This window comes from Ursus americanus, chromosome 10 (genome assembly GCF_024610735.1).
Source record: "Ursus americanus isolate L20-20 chromosome 10, mUrsAme1.1.p, whole genome shotgun sequence".
Taxonomy (NCBI): Eukaryota; Metazoa; Chordata; class Mammalia; order Carnivora; family Ursidae; genus Ursus; species Ursus americanus.
In genome coordinates, this window is record NC_142136.1 from 70,513,567 (window position 1) to 70,526,266 (window position 12,700).

At 43.1% G+C, this 12,700-nt stretch overlaps 1 protein-coding gene across 2 annotated transcripts in view; it reads left to right on the forward strand.

Annotated features, from left to right (window-relative positions):
• Window positions 1–12,700, forward strand: part of FLT1 (fms related receptor tyrosine kinase 1) — a 171,316-nt gene that overhangs the window by 103,465 nt on the left and 55,151 nt on the right. The window lies entirely within an intron of this gene.

Sequence of the window (12,700 nt, forward strand, 5' to 3'; positions counted from 1 at the left end):
TAGTGCTTTCTTGGGCCAAAGGGCATCCGCAGGAACAAAAGGGAGGCTACGCACTCAGGCCCAGGAAAGCATGTGCGCAGGGGACAGTCTCCAGCAGGGCACCCCCTGTAAACCAGTGGGCCCCCCATGCACTGAGCGGCCCTCCCTTCCCGCCCACTGCACACCTGCAGGCTTTGGGGGGCCTCCGCGACGCCACCCTGCCTCTCTGATTGCCATTTCCTCCCGCCACCCCTGGACAGGACAGTCTTTACTTCCCGGCCAGGGGACCACAGAGGCTGCCTCCACTAGGGATCCTTCTTTCACATTCCTCTACATGACCACTCCTCCCTTCCTTTGATGTCTGGTTTATTTACAATTCATGTGACAGAATGTGTCACTTATCCCCTCGTTTTATGTAGGCTTGTTCTGAAAACCTTTGAAGATAGATATAATATCTTAATAGGTCTTCTTTATTAAAAATAATAAAAATGTACTGAGCACTCACCAGGAACCAAGGCACTGTGTGAGATTTACAAATATCTCGTTTACTTTGCGCACCTGTCATCAGAGGTAGCTACTGGTGTTAGATGGCGTTTCATGGGTCTAGTTTAACAAGTGCTGAACGAGGTGCTGGGTCCTGTTCTAAGCGCATCACTTGCTCATCATAACAATCCCATGAGGTTTGCTAAATTATGATGCCTGTTTTACAAAGGAAAGAATGAGGAAGCGTAGACGCAGCAGGAACAACGGGGTCAAAGACCCTGTGCCAAGCTAAGACGGGCAGAGGCTGAGTCTGGAGCCCACCCTCGGCACATGGAGCATGGGGGCTGACCGCTGGCTGCACCCGCTGGTGCACATCGCTCCCGGGAACATATAAGCACCACGTTTTTTGGTTTTTTTTTTAACTAGGCTCCATGCCCAGCATGGAGCCCAACATTGTGCTTGAACTCAGGAGCCTGAGATCAAGACCTGAGCTGAGATCAAGAGTCAGTGGCTTAACCGAAGGAGCCACCCAGGTGCCCCATAAGCACCACTTTTAAATGACCTCATGGGCGTTAACAAGCATATTTTTAAAACAATGGATATTATCTCATTTCTAATCCTTATTTATTCGACAGAGATAGACAGCCAGCGAGAGAGGGAACACAAGCAGGGGGAGTGGGAGAGGAAGAAGCATGCTCATAGCAGAGGAGCCTGATGTGGGGCTCGATCCCATAACGCCAGGATCACGCCCTGAGCCGAAGGCAGACGCTTAACCGCTGTGCCACCCAGGCGCCCCCTCATTTCTAATCCTTAAAGCTTAAGCTTCCCGAAGACTACAGTTTATAATGTTAAAAATTTAAATCATATTAAAAATATTTAAGGCATTTTTTTTTAAAGCAGGCCCACAGGGCATCTGGCTGGCTGGGTGGGGCATGAGACTCTTGATCTTGGGGCTGTGGGGTTCCAGCCCCACCTTGGGTATAGAGGTGACTTTGAAATAAAATAAATAAATAAAAGCAGGCATGCCCTGTATGAAGTTAAAAATGATTTTGAACCCAAATCCAGTTACTTTTACATTTTAAGAGGTCCAGACTTTATTCCATAACAGCTCAACACGCTTTTGCTCATTCAACAAACATTTATAAGGTGGTACTTTGTGTCTTGTGCTGTGTGGGCTCTGCCGACACAGCAGTGAATGAGAAAGCTAAAATCTGAAAAACGAACTGTCGAAAGTAATTAGTTTGTGTAGGTGTTTAAATGAACACGACATCTTCAAGCCACAACAATGTGTGTCCTTTTTCACTCTCATCGTGCCAGTTGGGCAACAGAGTTAATGAGTCTAAAAATGGGATAAGGTGAATTAATAAATGGGACAAGTAAAAAATATGTCTCCATCACGATTAAAACATCTCGAATACATTAGTTAATTGAAAAAAGACATCCTCTCTGCTTCAGTTTTCCTACTAGAATGCTACGCATACAACAGATGCTCAGTTATTCCTTGTTCATTGAATATGCAGAATGGAAGAGAAATAAAGAGGAAATAAGAGAAAATGTGCCAGAAGTGATGAAAGCAAGAGAACTTCCAAATTCGAACTGAGGAAAGAAACCACTCGGAACTATTAGGAGGGGCTGCTAGAGTGCAGAGTGTCGAAGAGAAAGGTAGTTTGAGATGCGTTTACTTTGAAGAGACAGGTGAAGAGAGAATTGATCAGCTAAAGTGAGTAGAATCTCAAGGACTGGATAGGAAAGAAAAATGCAATACGGAAGGACCAAGAGCAAGTTGGAGATGAATTCCACTGGCCAGTGGCTGCTTTGGGCATGGTTTGATTCTTCGGGGTATACGGACAGCAAACGCCTCTAAGAAACATCCATTTCCTTTGGGTTGGAAATGTAAAGGGTTTGCACACAGACTTGGAGCGATGGTATGAAGTCACCTTGGAGAGCATATGACCTCCTGGGTGTCTTCATTTCTTCTCCAGCCACCTGCCCAAGGGAACAGCAGTTCCTCCAAAATGATCAGAAGGTCTTTCTACCTTACACGCTTCCCAGATTCTCCACTGAGGCCCTAAGAATGTCCAAAGCTGGGACAGAGAGGAGCAGCATGCATGTGGGGCCATCGGCACTGGCTTGATGACACTGTAAGGACGCCAGAGCGGTGTGCGGAGCAGATAGGCAAGGCCTGCCTAGCTTAGTTTTGCTTCGATACAAGCACAAACCACCTCCCAAGCGAATGTGCAGAGTAAATGGGTTTCTGAAAAAGTCATTAAAATGCCGGAAAAAGTAACAAACTTTCCTCTGAAAATATTTAAGAGGATAGAAAACAATGCCGCTCTGAGACGGTTCTAGTAAAGACTGCCTAAACCAAGAAATCATCAGCAAACTATTGCTTAAACTGAATTTCTGTGGCAGCAAAACATTTCAGAATATTTCCAGATCAGAGCACTACAACGGGAACAACAAAGAGTCTAGAAAGAACAAATTCCTTCTTAAATAGCCTGAGACTGGAGCAGGAGAGAATCAATTTGACACTCTGATTAATATTCCTTCCTAAATTGGATCTTGGTCACTAAAGCTATTTATCTAATGACCGGAAGGGGACAGCTTCCCTGTCACCACTAGATCACTGACACCAAGTATCTGTACCAATAAGTGCATATCCAGATCGAAGGGACCAGCTGTCCTCGTACCTGGGGGACCAAGAATGACGTCTGAAGTGTAAAGTGGTTTTCATAGATCTAGGAAAGTTCTGGAAGAAGGTAGAGGAGAGAAATGAATGAGGCTGTTAATGCCTAGGGATAATAAAGTATCTACCTGTCACCCTCAGGCTGTTAGAATCACAGCTTCACTTGATTTCTCGGTAATAATAAAATTCAGAAATGTCAATTATCTTTTGCACGACTTGAGGAGTAATTGCCTTTTCTTTCTTATGAAATCCACCCTTATGGTGCATAATGAATGAAGACGTGTTGCAGAAAAGCGTGTCCAAGATTCCCGGTATGCACAGGGCAGCGCACAGCAGGGCGAGCCGGCCGCTCCATTTAACACCCCCACTGAGCCCCATCAGTCCGCTCCTGCGACTGGCTAATCAGTTGCTCTCACCACTCCTTTCTCTCCAATATGTGTCTTTAAGGTAAGGGAGTCCATGGACCCTGACCAAGAACTGCCATGCTTCCCACATGGCTATGCCGGTAGCTCCTTTTCCTGGCCGGAATCTTCCAACAAATTCTCAAGGTTTAGTTGTGCCCCGACAACAATATAAGCATAGGGCACCCTCTGAACACGTTGCAGAACCAAGACTCAGTTCTTTTCTAAGGATAAACTTCCATTTAGAAGGTGAGGAGAAAGGAGTGGCATTAAGGAAAGAGGACAGTGAGCTAACAGCAGGGAAAACATTTCCTTGGTCGGCACTGCCAGAGTTCAGAGCTACAAGCCCAACCCCAGACGAAAGAGGAACCCTGACTTTGATCACAGCCTCAGCATGGTGAAGAAACGGAGGCTGTCACTTTAAGGACTTCTGCAGTTACTTGTCAGTGTCGGGCTGGTTCAGTGAGACTGACGAGTACACCCGTAGAGCTCTCTGGTTTAGACCCAGAAAAGTAAAATAATCCAAAAGAGTCCCATTTTGTATTGAAAATCACTAGAGGTTATTTAGGGAGAATCAGTCGTGATGCCCAAATCTATCTCTTTACTGAGACAACGTCCAGCTTACCCAGGTCTTGTACGTCCTTAAGTTGTAGCTAGTCCAATCCTAATGCTGTGACCAAAGAAAATTTCTTGGACACTCTTTCCAGCACATCCGCATCCCCATCAGCCCAGAGAAGCCTCCTGAAAGCTGGGAGCCGTAGCAAGACCCAGCCGAGGGAATCAGACGCACGAAGGCAGCACAAGCCCGCTCCCGTAAACAGCGGGGCCGCCTGTGGTTGTTTAAGTTCGGTTTTGTGCCTTTTAAAAAGTCTTTTTAATTTTCAAATGAAAAATTTAGACCATAAGAGATGGAGAAGAACTGGAGAATGTGAGCATCACTTTAGAAAGAGCCTCTCCCTTCTTTTTATTATGGCAAAATACACATCAATATTACTAATCATTAACGGGTACAATTCAGTGACACTAAGTACATTCACAGTGCTGTGCAACCATCAGCACTGTCTAGTTTCAGAACTTTGTCATCACCTCAAAGAGAAACCTCATACCCATTAAAGCTTTTGACTGTGAATGAACCTCATCTTTTGATTCTTTCGGTCACCTCTCGAAACATACGAAACTGTAGTTCGAGCATGGCCAAAATCAGCAACCTGTTTTGTCTGCCGAGCAGCCAGTGCTTGAGGGACCAGTAGCAGAGGGGTAAAAACAAAAAACAAAAAAATGGGGAATGAAGAAAAACAAAGAGAAGAGAAATAGAGACATATGGGGGGGGTGATGGGCGAGGAGAGACCGTAGAACCCCCCAGCAGTCACCCCAGAGATCTCAGGGCTGCACCCTGTCCAAAGTCACTAGCCCCAAAACTAACAGCCACTGGGCGCTGAGAGTGGGAGGCATCTCCATCCCCAATCTACAGTTTTCTGCTTACACCGAAGACTGCCTGGCCAAAGAAGGAAAAGCCGTACTTTACCTTAGATAATTCTGTACCTCCATCTCTTAGCAGAACAATTAAATGAGGTTTCCCTATTCCGTGTGTCCAGAATTTGCACTGGAAACTCCTCTTCCCCCCAAGTCCAAACTTGAAACAGTTTAACCAGGACCTACAGTGACGCTCGGCAATGCAGCTGGGGATTCCCGATCCAATTAAGTTCAAGGTGCACACACATGTCTTCGCAGATGACCTAGTCAGTGGAGCTGGCTGTGGCTTGCGTGACTGAATCAATGCTGATAAAGTCAAACTGAGAAAGTTCATTCCTCCTCCACCCCACATTCAAGTGCCTCATGTTTGCATTATCTCCGCTAGTAAGCAGCCTTGAACAGTTAGAGTGTACATTCGTGTAAGGGGTCATCTCTTTCAGCTCCATCATAATTAAACCAGCCATCACTGAAAAATAAAGCCCAGCAAACATACATCATGTACCCCAACACACACACACACACACACACACACACACACGCTCTATAGGGGCCAGTCTTCTGATGGGATGGATTTTGGTTTTGCTTTAACCCAAAATTATACATTGTTGTGAAGTATAAATCTACTTTTCTTCAAAAATATTTCATCATTGTATGCTCAATATTAAGTTTTACAAATGTTTAAGTATTTGGAGATATCTATCTATCATCTATCTATCTATCTATCTATCTATCTATCTATCATCTATCTATCTATCTATATATTTTTTTTTATTCGGTGGCTCTTTGCCACTGGTCAAGAGGCCCACATGCTTTCATTTTTAAAACTCTCTTTTTTTAAAATTAAAGAATACATGAATACATTTTTATGGTAAAAGATCGCATAGTGCAAAAATAGCATCAGCTATGAAAAATCTCCTTCTGGAGAATTAACACATGCCGATTGCTTGATTTGTATTTTGTCAACTATTTGCCATTTTTGTTACCTATATATGTGCATATATACAAATTGGGGGATACATATATGTGGGACAAATAATAAATGGGATTCAGTCGTTCATTCATTCAACAGCTCTTCACTGAGCCAACCCTGTGCCAACAATACAGGCGGTGCTTGGAACCAGACAGGACCTTGAATTTACATTCTAATGGAAAAGTCCAGGTAATAAATTGAACAAACAGAACCGTAAGCATATTGCCTACCATCAGATGGGGCTAACTGCTCTGATGAACACAACAAGGTCATGGATTATAGTGAGTGACCAGGAGGGGGGTTACGTGGCAAAGCCAGCATCTCTAAGATACATTTGAGTTGAGATCATGCTATGCGTTTTGTTTTAGGACTTGCTTTGATCACAGTGTACCTTGGAGGTCTTTCAATGTCAGTACATAACGTTCTGCCTCGTTCTTTTTAGCATCCGTATACTTTCATATGGTATGCATTCCCATAATTTATTCTTCTGCAGATGGAAAAACAAGTCCTTGAGTCTAACCTCTACACAATGCAGTACTAATACTATACTGGGCGTAGAAACACCTCTTCGTTATACAGAGAGAGGCCACTTTGGACGGTTGGCTATGTTCTGAAGGATAAATGCATCCAATCTCATGCAGGGGCTACTGCAGATGTGAACCCAGACAAGAGCGTAGTGAAGCAGGAAGGAGTGCGTGGGTGTGTGCATGCACATGTGTGTGTTTACAGTTTATAGATATTCACTACAAAACCTTAGCTATCGACCATGTGTAACTATAGACTTAGCACCGCTTGACACATTTTTTAAGTGCCTGAATCATCTTGAAATACTTCATTAGAACCACGGCAAAGTTCACAGTGAAAGGGCACAAGAATGCTTTTCATTTTTAAATGTTTAGAAATACATGTGTGTTTGGCACAGTTTCAAGGTGCTCACTTCAACTATAACCCCTTCAAGTCAACCAGTTTACAATTTCTTGACAGCTTTTGGAAACCATTCTGTTCTCATAACCCAGTTTTGTAAATTAGGCTAGTGAAGCAATAGACATTGTCCCGAATGAAAGGACCTTTGTTGATGGCTTTTCCTTTATTTAGTGGTTTCAGGAAGAGGAATATTATACAGCATTTTCCACCACTGTTCTCATTCTTTTTTTGGGGGGGGGGCAGGAAGGGCAGAAGGAGAGGGAGAGAGAGAGAATCCCAAGCAGGCTCCACACACAGCATGGAGCCCGACGCCCGCTCAATTTTACAATCCTGAGAGCATGATCTGAGCCGAAATCAAGAGTCAGACGCTCAAACGACTAAGCCACCCAGGCGCCCATCAGTCCTATTCTTTTCTAAGTGCTCCTCTTCTCTGTCTTTTTCATGGCTAAAGAGCAAACAGTCTCACCAGGGACCACATTGCCCATCAGATCTCCTTTAGACCATGTGTTTTAAGCATCTCATAATTCTCTTCCAACATAACACATTATTATAAGGCTGCTTCTCGCTATGTCTCAAATTATTCCACCCTTCGCCAACTTTTTTTCTTACATCTGCAAATGCTTTGCCACGTGACTTGACCTTAGGGTAAAATTCACAACAGAGAAAGCAGCAGCCCACTGGCGATCCTTTGAAAACACTGGAATCGTTTGCATGTTTAGTGCCATTGAATGAGTCCACCATTGCTCACTCCCCAAATTTGTCAGTCTTTGCAGCTTACTACACTTGGATTTCTCTTCCCCATAGTTGTCCAAACCTCTGAAGTTTGGCTGGGTAAACACAATCTCCTCTGTGTTCTTTGTGGGATGTTAACCAGACATCCAGGCTCTAGTTTTCTTGGGTTGCATTAGCCATCTTGAATCTATATTTGGCTCCCCTGGTCCCTCGTTCAGATACAGCTCTTAGCTAATCAATTCCTTTAAGAGGTATCAATCTGTAGGTACAACTTACCGTGTACCTACCACTGTATACATCATTCCTCATAGCCACTCTTTATCGAAACTATATCATGTCCCAACTTCAAAGAATTTATCGTTTCGTTGGACAGCCAACGCTATCATACCAAAATTTACTTTTGATTTTCTTAAACCTAACATCTATTAACTACCTATTCCATGAGCCAGACATTTTGTCACATTCTAGAGAAAACGAAAATGAGCAAAACTTAGTCCTTTGCTTTAGAAAACTTATACATTAAAGTACAAGTCAGTTCATAAGTATGCAGTGTGAATGGTACAAAATTCCATGAGATACAAATTGACACCTCTCATTGGAGTGATCAGGGAAAGCTTCATGGAGGAGGTGTCATCTGAATTGGACTCTGATAGTTGGAGAAGAGAGTTGTGATGATGACGATTAATTTGGCCAAATGGCATGGACATGTGCTCTGAGTCCGAAGTACAGATACTCAGCTGAGCCACAAAACAGGAGTCACTGGCCAGACTAGCAGGCCAATTGAGGACACAACAGGTCAGATTTTTGTGGAAGGAACAGGAGGAAAACACATGGGATGCGTTAATTTAGTCAAACAGGTTAATTTCAAGATCCACAGATTTATTTACTCAGTGGTGAATTGGATTAAAGTTCTATTCCATGCCTTTCTCTGGACAACGTGGTGCTTATGTATAAAATGCCAAGATTGTCCTTCACCTTATGGTATCATGGAAAGAAATAAAATTGATTTTGAAAATACTAAAAACGGAAGGGGGTGTTTCTATGTTGAAAATGTAGACTGCATCCCACAGATAAATACGCAGACCAGCATCATCACAAACTCTGATCTAAAACCGCCTCGGCAGCCAACGCGAGCAGTGCTTCAAGTTCTTACACCCAGGCCGTCACCAGATCTCCTTGAAGCGCAAGTTCCTACAAAAACAACTTCGCGTAAAATTTTCGTTAAGCCTTGGAGGCTGATGATTTAGCAGACCCATGAAACTACCTGAGTTTGCATTTCTAAGCTCCAGGACCTAAAGCTCTTTGAATGTTAAGATGATGAAATTAACTGACATAGAACTTTACAGACTGGCGAGAACTGGGTACGTAGGGCGTCAGAGTTAACTACTACCGTACTCAGTTTCATATGGCAAACGCTACGGAGCTCCCTCCTTTCCTCGCCCCCTAAATTCCATTTTCCACGGTCTTGGTTTATATGGCCATTTCCTCAGTTGCGAAGTGTGTGCTGTCTGTTGGCACAGTGCTAGACACTGGGGCTCGGTAATGGACAAGGCAGGGGAGCGGGCAAGGAAGAAAGGCAGCCAATGCACTACCAAGTGTGAAGTGTCGGAGCAGAGGCATGCACGAGCTGATGCGAGAGTAACAGAGAAGGGGCTCGAGAGCATCAGATGTTTTCCAAAGCATCTGGATCTGCCTTGAGCTAAATATTAGTAAGCGAACGCTAACCAAGTGCCAGGTCAAGAGCGTAACGGGCAAAGTCGGGGAGGCTTATCGTGAACTGCCAATAGATAAGGGTGGATCATACCAAGGATACACTTAGGGATGTAGCAGGGCCAGAAACTGGAAAAAAGTAGGCAGGGGCCTAGATCATGGAGGTGTTTGCTTCATTAAATATAATAGTGTCATCCCATACACACCCTCTAAGTCAAAGTTCTATCTATGCTGGGTAGAGCCAGCATGCACGCTTCTATTGGCCGTTAGCAAATTTACGTAAGGTGATTTGCTTGTCAACATTTAGAAATCATAAGCTTCAACATGAAAAATCCAGATTTCTGTCGATGGAACTAGAGAGTATTATGCTAAGCAAAATAAGTCAATCCGAGAAAGACAATTATCATATGATCTCACTCACATGTGGAATTTAAGAAACAAAACAGAGGATCAAAGGGGAAGAGAGGAAAAAATAAAACAGGACGAAATCAGAGAGGGAGACAAACCATAAGAGACTCTTAATCATAGGAAACAAACTGAGGGTTGCTGGAGGGGAAGGAGGTGGGGGCTGGGGTAACTGGGGGATGGGCATTAAGGAGGGCAAGTGATATAATGAGCACTGGGTGTTACATGCAACTGATGAAAAACTGACCTCTACCTCTGAAACTAATAATACGTTATATGTTAAATAATTGAATTTAAATTAAAAAAAAAAACTCAGAAGACAGGGCACCTGGGTGGCTCAGTCGGTTAAGCATCCGACTCTTGATCTCAGCTCAGGTCTCGCTCTCAGGATAATGAGTTCAAGCCGTGTGTTGGGCTCCATGCTGGGCATGAGGCCTACATTAAACAACAACAACAAAAACCCTCAGAAGACAACACTGGACTCAAATTCCCAAATTCCAGTTGGTTGGAACTAAGTTAATGCTTCCACTTTCAGATGGGAGACAGCCTTTCTGCACTCCAGAGACACAGTCCCCCTCCCATGATCTCATCCCCAGCTCATTTATGTAATGTGCCTGGCCCCTGAAGACATCCACACTTGCAAATCTTGCTCTGTGCCCTGTTGGTCCAATCTGACACAACTTCTTTCAGTAAAGGGAAATAAATCATGTTTTGACAGGAATTGTTATGTTTTTAGTGGTTGAAAATCACTTAGGGGCTCCCTCTAGAAGCAAGCAAGCAGACCTACAATTAAATGATCTCATCTCAACAACACAGAGTAGAGCGTCACGTTTCTCAGTGAGTTCTACGTGTTAGTTCTAATGATAAGCACCGAAAGGGAAACAAAATTCATCTAGGGTGACCCTTCAAAGAACCCAATACCATTTCACATAACGACAAAATTATAACATATCTAGGAGTAAATATAACTGAAAAGATATTTAAAGAGAAAAATAAAAAAACCATCAAATGACATAAAATAATACCAAAATGACTCAAAGATAGTTGATATTCTTGGATGGGAATATTTTTTTTAAAGATTTTATTTATTTATTTTTATTTGAGAGAGAGAGAGTGTGCGAGTGAGTGGGCGAGAGGCAAAGGGAGAGGGAGAGAGAGAATCTCAAGCAGACTCTGTACTTAGTGCAGAACCCAACACAGGGCTCGATCTCACAACCCTGAGATTGTGACCTGAGACAAAATCAAGAATCAGCTGCTTAACTGACTGAGCTACCCAGGTGGCTCGGGGAATAATTGTTAGTGGAACCATTTTGGAGCCATTTTTGCAGGTCAGAAATACTAACAATTTCATTTGTTTCAACCTAAAAGTAAATATGAAAATTTCCCCCAAATTAGTACATAATTTGATGACCTTCCCAGCAACATCCCAACAAGTGCTTCTCACAGAATTTGACAAGCTAAACCTGAAATCCGTATTGACCTATAAAGGGCCAAGGCAATTTTGAAGAAGGGGTCACACCACTGCAAATATCAAGGTGCATTATCAAGCAATCATAACTTGTGTGGGATAAATGGGTCATTGTGAACAAATAGGGAACCTAAAAACAGAACCACAAATATACGGGAACTTAGAATCTGACAGAACTGACAGCATAAGTCAGTGGGAGAAGAACAGATTATTCAATAAATGATGCTGGAATAACTGGTTATTTATAGAGTAAAAATTAGATTTTTAACTCACATCACACACCCTTCCCTAAAAGAAAATCCAGATGGATTGAAGACCTAAATGAAAAAAGGCAAATCTCTAAATAAATCTTTTTAAAAGATTTTTTTTTAGGAGAAAGTATATAATCAGAGTAGAAAACCATCTTTTTTTTTTTAAGATTTTATTTATTTATATGAGAGAGAGAGCAGGAGCAGCGGGAAGGGGCAAAGGGAGAGGGAGAAGCAGGCTCCCTGTTGAGCAGGGAGCCTGACAGGGGACTCGATCCCAGGACCCTGGGATCATGACCTGAACCAAAGGCAGACACTTAACCAAATAACCACCCAGGTGCCCTGGAAATATCTTTTTAAAACAAGCAACGGGGGCACCTGGGTGACTCAGTTAAGCAGCTGGTGTGATTTCTGCTCTGGTCATGATCTCAGGGTCCTAGGATCGAGCCCCACATGGGACTCCACACTCGGCTACAGACTGCTAGAGGTTTCTCTCTCTGCCTCTGCCCCTTCCCCTGCTATCTCTTGTGCTCTCGCTCTCTCAACTAAATAAATAAATCTTAAAAAAAAAAAACAAGCCACAAAAAGCACAAAGGATAATGGAAAACATTAATAAATTTGACTACATTAGAATTTTAAAAGCGTTTGTATTGAAAATTCACAATAAACAAAGTCATAGCGTGGGGGAGGACTTGCAACGTATTTAACCAACAAAGGGTCAGCTTCCAAAGCATATAGAGAATCCCAGAATCACTGATGGAAAGACAAATGGGCTAATAGAAAAATGGGCAGAGAACATGGAGAGGTAACTCACAGGGAAAGAAGCCTGCATGGCCGACAACAATGGAAAAAGGTGGTCCACCTTACTAGTAATCAGAGAAACGTAAGTTAAACCCACAGTGAGATGCCATCTTAATGCCCATCATTTTGCCATCAATCACAACATCTGGTAGCACCAGGTATGGGGAAGTATATGGGCGAAGGGGACTGTTTACTCAGTGCTGGTGAAAGTATAAATCAGTATATTTTGGAAGACAATTTTTTTCAATCCTTCGTAGAGTTCAAATCGGTGCACTGCATAACTCAGCACAAGGTATGTGCGTAACTGCGGACACAGAGCTGTGTCAGACACACACTGCAGCCTCCTCTGCGACAGTGAAAGAGTGAAAACTATCTTATAGAGAAGTGGATTTTTTTATACAATGAGTTTTTTTTAACATG